At 34.8% G+C, this 12,621-nt stretch overlaps 1 protein-coding gene across 1 annotated transcript in view; it reads right to left on the bottom strand.

The window, feature by feature from the left end:
- The window catches only part of LOC308680196 (transmembrane protein 132C), a gene marked incomplete at its 3' end in the record, with an annotated part of 322,165 nt that overhangs the window by 158,495 nt on the left and 151,049 nt on the right, over positions 1-12,621 (bottom strand). The gene's annotated exons all lie outside the window — the stretch shown is intronic.

Genomic DNA, 12,621 nt, shown 5'->3' with positions numbered 1-12,621 from the left:
CTGTCTATGCCAAAAATGTAGATCATTCATAAACACAGTACGATTCCTGAAGTGCTTAGAATGCAAAAAGCAAATCTGTGGGTGTTTTAAGGGGCACTCACATCTGCAGCAAACCAAAAAGGTCCTCAAACTTGAATAAAATCTGTTATGGGACATCGAAGCAGCAAACGGGGAAGTCCATTTCACGCCTCTATAAAGAATAGGGCAAAACATCTGAACTATAATAAAATAATAGTGGTATATGTTACTGTAGATGCAGTGACTACAATAAGTGTGAAGACAGTGGAGATGATCCATTTAGGCAAGACGGAGAGGAACTTATTAATGTTACTGTGAGCAATTTCACTATCTATATGATTTGTCTCAGCCCACATGCAGGATATAATAATAAAAAAAAGATGAGTGGAAAATGATGATTCATGCATTGATAACCATTCATCTGGTTCATGCTATGATGTATTATGCACTGCTGCAATTTATACACAAACGCTTTCCCCACCGAAATTCAAGCAGCAAGAAAACTTCTTAGTCAAAGTAGAATGACAATTTTTTTTACAAGTAATAAATCTAATTTCTGATCAGATTTTAATGGTACAGCATATTATAGAATGATTTCTGAAGGATCATGTGGCACTGAAGACTGGATTAATGATGCTGAAAATGCATCTTTTCCATCAAAGAAAAAAAATGTTAAAATATTTTTTAAGAAGTTATTTTAATCCTTAAACGCATACCTCGGGTCTTTAGTGACCCGGGGGGGTTATTTACTACTCTCCTCCTCATATATATATATATTTTTTTTTAAGTTAGATATCAACCGTCTTATAAAAATCATATAAAATTATAAAAGAGCCTGTAATGAATTTTTTAAGAATGCCTAAAAAAAATACGTAAATATTAGACAGGGTTGCTAACAACCTGAAACACAATGATAAAGTGACGGTTCACTCATAGTTACTGCAGTCAGAAAACGAAAGAATAGGAATTATCATCAGCAAAACTTCAAAAGGCTCAGCGATTTACATCAGAGCAAGTACTGAACCCAATCAAATATTAGTGTCACTGTCACTTGATGGATCTGGTGTAGAAGCTGTCAGCGATCAAAATATTGATTTTGAAGATGTTGAAAATTATAGTTTTGAGAAAAATTATAGCTCTGACAAGGACAGTGATGATGTTATAAAACATCTACTCAAACTGAACCTTTCCAAGCTCTAAGAGGTAACAAAATATGCTTTATTTAATTCTTCTGTAATTGTTACTCTAATATCAGGAGAGTTTTATATTATTGCGACAGGTAGAGATCCATCTGTGTTAGATATAGATCTGGGACGCTAAAGACCGAATATGACTGACGAAACATTAATGCATTTAAGGGTTAAATTGTAATATTTCACAATATTACAGTTTTTACTGCATTTTTTATCAAAAAAATGCAGCCTTAGTGAGCATAAGAGACTAAACCCTAAACCTAACCCTCACAGAGACATTTTTGCATTTTTACATTTTCACTAAGCATGTTTAGTTGTATTCCTGCTCCCCAGGAATGTTGTCTGGTTCCCACTAATTGATTTCAGGTTTTACTGGCCTTGGGGAGACATTCAGGTCCATCCAAACCCCCAACGCACACACACACACACACACATTTTTATAATATTCTGCTTCATTCAATCACTGAGCAATATACCAATCCGCCTATAAAGAATGAATAATTCAGCAACGTCCCCCTCCTTGAAACTATCCATTTCACCAATGATTATCAAAAAGGCCCCTGAAACCCCTGAGGTGTGACACTTAGCCAATAATTCACTCCTTTCTACTGTATTTTCATTAATATCTGTTGTATCGTGCTTAAAATTGATGCACAAGTGTCTTATTGGAGCTTGACTGTCAGGACCTATTGTAGTTCCCCCGGCATCCTACAGCGGGAGAGATCTCTTTTTACAATGTCTCAGTATTTTTTTGTTTGGGTCCATACAATGAAAGTCATGGGAGTTCAGTGTTGTTTTGTTCCCCATGACTGTAATTATTAAAACCTTCTTTAAAGTCATCAGGAAACGGAAGTTGTGATAGATGTTTCTTCCTTATTGTGACAAGTGAAAAAATCTAGGGTGGGACTTGATTTTGTCCATCGGGAATTGATTGGATGGGTGTGGTTTGCTATTGCTGTGATGTCATGTGAGTGACAGGTTCTCCCGCCCTCAAGCCAGTAAACATGTCATCAGAGAAAAGATGTTGCTGCAAGAGAGAGGGCAACTTATTTTGACTAAAGATAACAAAAGCTCATGATTAAAAAATATTAATATGCATGGATACATCATTTATAATAAACACTACTACATAAAAACATGAATAATGATCAATTTTGATTTCATGCTGACTTTGAATATCATATTTATAAGACAAGTGCCACATATATATGGAAGCTTGTTTCCGCCACAAAATAATAAAAAAAAAAAGATAATTGCGACTTTTTATCTCACAATTGCGAGTTTACATCTCGCAATTCTGACTTTATTCAGAATTGCGAGATATAAAGTCAGAATTGCGTGAAATAAAGTCGCAATTGCGTGTTTTAAAGTCACAATTGCGCGTTATTAAGTCAGAATTCTGAGATATAAAGTCAGAATTGCAAGATATAAAGTCGCAATTGCGTCTTATAAAGTCAGAATTCTGACATTTTTTCTCGCAATTGCGACTTTATATGACTTTATATCTCAGAATTCTGACTTTATATCTCAGAATTCTGACTTTATATCACGCAATTGGGAGATATAAAGTCAGAATTGCATGATATAAAGTCGCAATTGCGTGTTATAAAGTCAGAATTGTGAGACATAAACTATTCTGTAAAAAAAAAAAAAAAAGTCCGTCTTTTTTTTCCCCCTTAGAATTGGACTTTATATCTCACAATTCCGAGAAAAGATGTCAGAATTGCGAGATATAAACTCGCAATTATGTGTTATAAAGTCAGAATTGCGTGATATGAAGTCAGAATTTTGAGATATAAAGTCAGAATTGCGTGATATAAAGTCGCAATTGCGAGAAAAAAAGTCAGAATTCTGACTTTATAAGACGCAATTGCGACTTTATATCTCGCAATTCTGACTTTATATCTCAGAATTCTGACTTTATATCACGCAATTCTGACTTTATATCTCGCAATTCTGACTTTATATCTCGCAATTCTGAGAAATAAAGTCAGAATTGCGAGATGTAAACTCGCAATTGTGAGATAAAAAGTCGCAATTATCTTTTAAAATGTTTTATTCAGTGGCGGAAACAAGCTTCCATACATATATACACATAATGTTGTACAATGATTCACTGTTTTCAGTATTGAGAAGAACAAACTCCAGGATCTGAAACCTCAGTGTCTAAACTGACTGGTAATTCAAACATCTGATTTATAATGAGTGAGAAATATGCTGCTGCATGGAAGGGTTTGCCAATTAAATCCCTCTTTCTGTGTAAACAGTGAATGTTTGAGAGATTGAGAGATCGTCATACGGTGAGCATTTAGATTTCATCTAAATTCATTTCATCTGCTCTCATACTCTAGAGAAGGGTTCAGTGATTTCTACTGAAAATGAGAACAGGTAATTGCATTTGACAGACAGGAAGTAAAAAGGTGAATTTTGAAAGAAGACGGGAGTCTTAGAGATCACGAAAGTTTCTTTTTACACGGAATGAACACTGCATATTTGAAGACAAATTTATGCCGCTGAGTTTCCTGTGTTATTAAAATGCAGAGAATGTTTGAATAAAAGCACAAACAAGCCCTTTGGCCTTTTGGACAAGAGTTTTTTTCCCTCTCCATTTCATAGCTCTGATAGTAGTATCAATTTAAATCAATTTCTTTGTTTGTGTTGCACCTGGGCATGAACAGGCCTTATCATGTCCACCACAACATTCCCTGTCAACAAGCAAAAGTATGTGTCCACTTACCTGTGACGACACACACACTGAAAACCACTGGATGTCTTGCCCTGTCTCATTTTTATGCGCTTGTGCATATTCTTTATGAATAAAATAATATTTATATTAACTTCTTCAAAATACATAATCAGTAGGTCTGTCTATTAATAAGCTATTGATAATATATAATATAATATATTTGTAATATCACAATAATGTAATATCGTTTAATTACCTTCATCTTTTTCCTTAGAAAATATTTATCTGAATAATTGTGATTAATTTAATAAATTACTCAGGATATAATGTCATTCATTTTATTATCATTTTAATTGATTGATAGTCCAAATAATTAGTAATGAGCATTTATAAATAAAATTGGTTTTAGTTACTGTGGTCTCTGAGACCTCACCTCTCTAATAACTGTCTTTTCTTTTGTTTCTTTACACTATATCAGTATATCATCAAATGTCAGGTTTCATAAATTTCCAAAAGGAAAAGGTTTAATAGTGTGACATTAGAGACTCACTTTTAAGCCAAGATTTGTTCTTTTACTAATAGGCACATGGACCTTATTCTTGAAACACAAACCAAATTTCTCTGTAAAGTGTTCAGAAAAAAGCTTTCTTACATCAGTTGCTATTTAAATCCATTCCATTCGAGTAACAATGGATTTCTGAAGGATTTACAAAGAATTTTGGGCTGCTCAGGTTTCATGAATAAGGCCCAATGACATGTGATCATTTTAACTGAAACATTGAGATTTACTTTAATCTTTTTCTGAATTGATGATACAGTTAGCAGAAACCACTCTCAACCCCCCGAGTCCAAAAGGCTAATCATTAGCAGGAAATTGATTCAGAAGCACCTGTGACTCCTGCGCTTCAGCAAATAAATATTGCCCATAGAAGAGCTAATAGGTTTAAAATAATTGTGGCTGATTGTTATTTATTTATATACTATAACGTTAACATTGATCAAAAATATTCTGATTAAACACTTGCATACAGTTCATGAACAGTGAACACCAATCATTTTCAGTACGGATTTCATAAGAAGACCATGTGCATCTGGAATCACTTACACACTATAAAGTATAACATCAATATTTTCCAGGGAAAACCTGTACAGGGCACACACACACACACACACGCACACGCACACGCACACGCACACGCACACGCACACACACACACACACACACACACACACACACACACACACACACACACACACAATTATACAAAACATTATTATTATTATTATTATACAAAACATTTGCATGTTCTTGTTATTTTTTTAATGATTCAAGTAAAATACTATTTATTTATATTAAATGTATTAAGATTATTTAGAGAATGTGTTTCCTACCTTTATTCATCATTAACATTTATCTTTTTTTCCCCTGTTTCATAAAAATAATTAGTTGAGAGGAATCATTTGTTTGTGGTCATGATGGATTTTCACACTTTTCTTATCTTTTTAAATCATCAAATTCAATTTAACATGGGAATGCTAATGGATACCTTTCTCCAGGTATTCAAGTCAAGTCACCTTTATTTATATATCGCTTTTTAAGGAGCTTTACAGTGATAACAGGAAAATAATGCAACAAATATTGTTTTGGTTGTACAGCAGCTCTAATGTCCTTGTCCAGTTTAAGGAAGTTCAGTGTTGATTCATTTCCGTTGAAAAAAATCATTAGTTATTAATTTAGGGGCTGTTTACATGTCAACCACTCATCGTCCAGCTCAGTTCAATTCTCATACAATATTGTCAAAGCAGTCAGATCAATAATTTTAAGAATAATAAGTGTCCCCAACTAGGCAAGCCAGAGGCGGCAGTGGCAAGAAACCCAAACTCCATCAGGTGACAGAATGGGCAGATATTTTACACAAAAAAATTGTAATAAATGAAACATTCACTAAAAAATACTATAAATTCACAAAAAATTCACATCTTTGTGATCAATGTTAACGTTATAGTATATAAATAAATAGCAATCAGCCACACATATTTTAAACCTATTAGCTCTTCTATGGGCAATATTTATTTGCTGAAGCGCAGGAGTCACAGGTGCTTCTGAATCAATTTCCTGCTAATGATTAGCCTTTTGGACTCGGGGGGTTGAGAGTGGTTTCTGCTAACTGTCTCATCAATTCAGAAAAAGATTAAAGTAAATCTCAATGTTTTAAAGTAAAATTTTTCAGTTAAAATGATCAAATGTCATTGGGCCTTCATGAAACCTGAGCAGCACAAAATTCTGTGGAATTCAGAAATCCATTGTTTTTCGAATGGAATGGATTTAAATAGCAACTGATGTTATAATGCTTTTTTCTGAACATTTTACAGAGAAATTTGGTTTGTGTTTCAAGAATAAGGTCCATGTGCCTATTAGTAAAAGAACAAATCTTGGCTTAAAAGTGAGTCTCTTATATTTTACATAGGGTCCAGGGGCCTCATTTATAAAACTTTGCGTATGATTTGCGTTATAAGTGGCGTACGGATGAAACATAGGACGTGCGTACGCACAGAAATATTCGGATTTATAAAACCATGCGCACGCACATCCTACGCAGTTTTCCCTTAATAAATCACAATCAATTCTAAATGTAGCGCAGCTTTTGCGGCTTCATGTCACGCCCATAGTTGCCCATAAATAGTCCGTGAAACGCCCACAAGTTAATATTCATCGATTGCGAAATCATGGCAAACACAGAGGAAAACCAAGAAACGTAACTTCACTCACGTCATTACGCATTGTGATGGCATCATGGCATTTTATTACCATCCATTTGATTGCATCTGACAAGCTACAGATGTGTTATGAGGATGAATTGCATAAAATGCCAATATTATTGCAGAACATATTTCACTTTTCTTTTAGCAAATATGTGTTAATTTGCATTTCTGTTCTAATCTTCGTCTGATTTTGTTTGTTTTACACTGCAGATCGATCAAACGGGTGTTCGTGTAGGCTGTTAATTGTAAGACTTGCTTTGTGAAGTCATGTTATTTATGAGAGGCAGTAGGCTATTGCCATTTATTTTACACAACGGTCTACAGTTTCACACACTTTCACGTGTTTCTTCCATCTGCCGACGGTGTCGCCATTTCTCATTTCACCTGTTTTTGTGCGTACGCCTGGGTCAGACCTTGCGTGAAAGACCGCACATTTTCCCGTCAAGTTTGCTTTTTATAAATACCAATTATTGCGTAGAGAGCGGCGTACGCCTTCTTTTGTGCGTACGCAACGTTTATAAATGAGGCCCCAGGAGTCTAAATTCACATGAAAATCTAGGATACAAAATTTGATGGATGAGGATCATCTCACTCACTTAAACGGCTATATCAAAAGCAAGGTGACATTAAGATCGCTGTATAATAGGCTTGTTAATAATTTGTAGTTAGTAGTGTCTCTATATTTAGTTTGAGTCTCCTTAACACTGCAACAAACAATGAACTGAGACATCAGTACATGCAACTTTAAAACCAGCAAAATAACTGTTGAAGTAAGTGAGATGGAAACAGAATAAAAGATAAACAAACAAAAAGAAGATGGAAAAGAGAGAATATTGCAAGAGTGATTTGGGAGAAATGGTAAGGCAAATGAAAGACTGAACATGATAGCATGAGCTCTCATCCATCCATCTCTTTCCAGTACAGAGGGAAAATGAAAATCCATTCCATTCAGCTATTTTAAACAGGTTAATATAATATTTGATTCTGCTATTTCTGTTCCAACCAGGAAAAAGATTTTTAAAATAAGATGAGATTTGAGATACAGTATGATACAGTAAGATATGAGATCAGAGATATGAGATTTAAAATACAAGATATGAGTTTTGAGATATAACATTTGAGATATCAGATCTATAAAACAAGATTTCAGATAGAAGATATAAAATAAAAATTCAATATATATAATATGTATAAGGCATAATTTAATGCACGACGTGGAGGCAAAGAACAATCCAACATGAAGCACTGATGAGTTAAAGCTGATGTTTGCAGGAAGAGTTAAAATGTTGGTTAGTTTCGTCATCTACGACTCATTAGATCTAGCATTCTGTTGAATGAACCAGACCATGAATGAGCTTTTAGATATATAGATTTATAGATTTTAGAATCTCTATGAGATTTGAGATATATAAGCTAAGATATTATATTTAAGATGCGACATTTAAGATAAGACATGAGATATAGAATGAGATTTGAAATATGAAATGTAAAATATGAACATTTGGGATATATATTTTAGATATAAGAAATGAGGTTTGAGATATGAAATTTAAGATATAGGATATATCTCAAATTTGCCCCATGAGCCCTTTACCCAGTGTGTGAAAGGACCTTACCACCCGATAAATTTATACGATTTTTAAACAAACAAACCCCTTTTATAATTTATTTTCACACAAAATTTGTTGCTCCATCAATGTTCAATAAAAACATATAATTTTTTCTGCAATCATATATGGGAGTAGTGAAAAGCACATTTTTCTTAAGATGTGCCTTTAGCCCTATTGTAGCCTGTAATAGGCTACACATTTCTATTTTAAATTGTTTCAAATTATTCACATTTCTTTTTTGAATTTTATAAAAACCTCACTTCTCACATTCACTTCTTTTTCAAGACAACAGACGATAAAAGCACTATTTTGCACTAAATAATAGCAAATCGTATACAGTAGCTATGCTGCGAATATTCTCCAATTTCTTCTTTATCCACGTCCATAGCCCAATGTCCACGTGGATTATTATCTGTATGCTGTCTCTTGATACTCTATGCAGATTTATACCAAAAGTGTCCAGTTGAGATCCACTTTCCTGCAGAGTTTAGGTGTATCTTGGAGTTTAGTCATAATTACAATTTGTAAACGTGGAATTTTCTCAGAGCTCCGACTTGTAGCCTACCACGTGATCGCTGAACCACCTGGCCACTGCCAATTCATTTAGGCTTTGATAGTGTTGCCATGGAAAATAACAATATAGTAATTATTTCGATATACAGCATGAACGCGGCGATCCGCTCCTCCAACCCTGATCAAACACCTGAACAAGCTATTCAAGGTCTTCAAGATTAGGCTAAAGCTGCAGGTGAGTTTCATCAGGGTTGGAGTTGCCCAGACATCCTTGGATCTTTAAAAACGTGTGCGCTTTAAACCATTTTACTGCAGTGTTTGACTGCGGGATTCATTCAGCAGATGTTTTGATGCAGCAACACAGTTTTTCCATTGTAGTTTTGCGTGCCAGCGCTTCTTCCAGCAGTTCTCGAGGCCGCAATTATATATATTTATAATAAAACTTTAGCAACAACTTGGGAAACTATTCATTTTGTACCTACAATATTTTAAGATTAGAGTAAACTAATTAGGCCTACTACGCAATGTGTAGGATATTGGATATCAATAAAACGTTGGCAAATTAACTAACGACTTATAAGATAATATTGCCGTTTCAGTGTGTATTTTACAAACTACATGGTCCTCTTGCTAGTTCTCTGTATTTAAATGTCAGAAACATAAAACAAACAAATGGGTAAACAGAACAGTTCTGGAATGAGCACTGAGCACATCCGTCTCTCCGTCTCTGGCTCAGTGCCATCCCAAGCGTGAATGCAGATTTGAATTTTGCAGTTGATAACGTGACACACTGAACATTGTAATAACAGCGGTGTGTTTGTATACTTAATTATGGAAGCTTGTTTATGCCATGAAGAAGAAAAACAAAAAAGGTAGTTGCACCTTATCTCATAATTCTAATAAAAAAGGTAAATTGTGAGTCGCAATTAGGCTTTTTTTTTTTTTTTTTTTTTTTTTTGCGGAAACAAGCTTCCATAAGATAATTTTTGTAAGTTGTCATTTAAAGTTTTTTTTGTGTGTGTGCATTAGACTTTCAGTATTCAGTGATAAGGTTTCTTTGTCACCTATCTGTAGGCTATATAACAGCAAAGCCAGGAGAGTGCCCAAGTAAAAAATCTGGAGCAGGAAAGTGTGCCGATCTGTGTGCCTATGACATTGACTGTCCGAACAATGAGAAATGCTGCAGCAATGGACGTGGACATCAGTATGGCTCCATATACAGGTATTTGTTAGGTTATTTTATTAGTGTTTGAGTCAGCTTTCTAGTTTCAGTTTGTCTTTTATAATTTTAGCACTCCAGTTAAGCCTCCAGTGAAGCTTTCCACTGAACTGCCCAAGCCTCCAGTGAAGCCTGCCCCCGAACCGGCCGAGCCTCTAGTGAAGCTTACTGCCAAACTGTTCAAGCCTCCAATGAAGCCTGCCCCCAAGCCTACAGTCAGTGAAGCTTGCCGCAGAACCGTCCAAGCCTTGAATGAAGCCTGCCCCCAAGCCTCCAGTGAAGCTTGCCGCTTAACCACCCAAGCCTCCAGTGAAGTTTGCTGCCAAACTGTTCAAGCTTTCAGTGAAGCCTGCCGCCAAAACCGCCCGAGCCCATTTTGTAGCCAAATATGTAGCCAACTGGAGTTGTTCTGATCAATTCAGTGTTTTATTCAAATGGCATGGTTTCACCAAATAAATGTTTAAGACTCCTTTCTGTGTGGGATTTATGTTTTCCCATAAAAATTGCTTTATTGAAGAGTTTATTTTTGGTATGCCAGGGTTCCCCAAGACCCAAACGATCAAAACATTTTATGAAAGACCTGTGTCCGTCCTCACCAAAAGCTCGGCAGCAAAAGGTTCAAAACGATTGTCAGCAAAAAACATGACCGAGATGGGCAAGCTCTGAACTAAGCTACAGAAATTAAATGCAGGGTGACGCTATTGTGAGGAGAAATGTAGTTATGTTGTCATGAAGTAACCAAAAAGTACCGTTAAGTTATGTCACTAGTAACTCATGAATTCATGCAACAACCCGGTTAATTCCAGCCCAGGCTCATTCGATGGTTAATTCTATTCATCAGGAGCAGTTGCGTTAACATTGTGCATTTATCATGGTAACGGTTTCCATAATGCCACTTTTTCACTTTGTGTTATTTTGTGTATAAATTCGTAAATGGCTAGTGGCTCATACTAATTGTATTTACCAAAAAAGTTTGGGACGGCGGCTATGTATGTATCAGTGGTGTTCTGAAATTAGGCAAAAATCCTCAGTTTTATTATACACTGTAAAAAATGTATTGTCAAATCAACAGTAACTTACTGGCAACAATTATCCAGTAGTTGCTGTATTTCATTCTACAGTAAAATTACTGTAACACTAAATACAGTACTGTTAAGCATTCTGTAAAATTAAATACATTATTTTACTGTAATGTATATATATATATATATATATATATATATATATATATATATATATATATATATATATATATATATATATCCCAGTTACACTTAATGTTGTCACATTGTAACACTCGGCCTTATCAGTCTAATTTACATGCATTTAAATATGTCCAAAGTGATAGTGACTCCAAATGCTTCTAACTGGAAAGGTGAGAAGAATGTGTTTCATCTGTATAGAACCTACAGCTGAAAGAAGACACAATGTAAGATTGTGTATAATGTAGAATTACTGACTTTCTTGTGCAAAACAAGTGCACCTGTAATGTCAGCACACTGTTGGACAGCTAAACAAAATACTGCATTGATGTATTTCTGGTCCTGGAAATTGTCTGAGCACAGCGATCTCAGGATAAGATGGTGCAGTTTTGCTTGGAGTCAAACTCATAAGCTCAGACGCTGCTCTGAGTGTCTCTACAGTATGTGTGTGTGTTCACACAAACACATGGGACAAAGAAAAAGCTATTCAAACATCTCATTCCTGGAGTCTCAGCTGAAGCAGAGGAATCAAACATCAAGGACGTACAGTAAAAAAACTAAGGCCAGCACTTCTTTTAAATGCAGTGCTCTGCTTCCTAAAAAGGTGCAGTTTTGTCGTCTATGGCAGGATTTGTTGCAATGTAATAGAGGTATTTTACATAAAAAATTGTAATAATTAAAACATTTACATTATATTTTAAAATAGTGTCCAGGAGTCTAAATTCACATGAAAATCTGGGATACAAAATTTGATGGATGAGGATCAACTCACTCATTTAAACGGTTATATCCAAAGCAAGGTGACATTAAGATCGCTGTATAATAGGCTTGTTAATAATTTTTAGTTGGTAGCGTCTCTATATTTAGTTTGAGTCTCCTTAACACTGCAACAAACAATGAACTGAGACATCATCAGTACATGCAGCTTTAAAACCAGCAAAATAACTGTTGTAGTAAGTGAGATGGAAACAGAATAAAAGATAAACAAACAAAAAGAAGATAGAAAAGAGAGAATATTGCAAGAGTGTTTTGGGAGAAATGGTAAGACAAATGAAAGACTGAACATGACAGCATGAGCTCTCATCCATCCATCTCTTTCCAGTACAGAGGGAAAATGAAAATCCATTCCATTCAGCTATTTTAAACAGGTTAATATAATATTTGATTCTGCTATTTCTGTTCCAACCAGGAAAAAGATTTAAAAAATAAGATGTGAGATTTGAGATACGATATATACAGTAAGATATGAGATCGGAGATATGAGATTTAAAATACAAGATATGAGTTTTGAGATATAAAATTTAAGATATCAGATCTATAAGACGAGATTTCAGATATAAGATATAAAATAAAAAAATCAATATAATATGTAAGGCATAATTTAAAGGGGGGGGGGGGGGGTGAAATGCTATTTCAT

The sequence above is a fragment of the Scardinius erythrophthalmus genome, assembly GCF_964197995.2.
Source record: "Scardinius erythrophthalmus genome assembly, chromosome: 20".
Taxonomy (NCBI): Eukaryota; Metazoa; Chordata; class Actinopteri; order Cypriniformes; family Leuciscidae; genus Scardinius; species Scardinius erythrophthalmus.
Note: the sequence above shows the minus strand (reverse complement) of the source record. Positions and strands in the feature narration are given on the sequence as shown.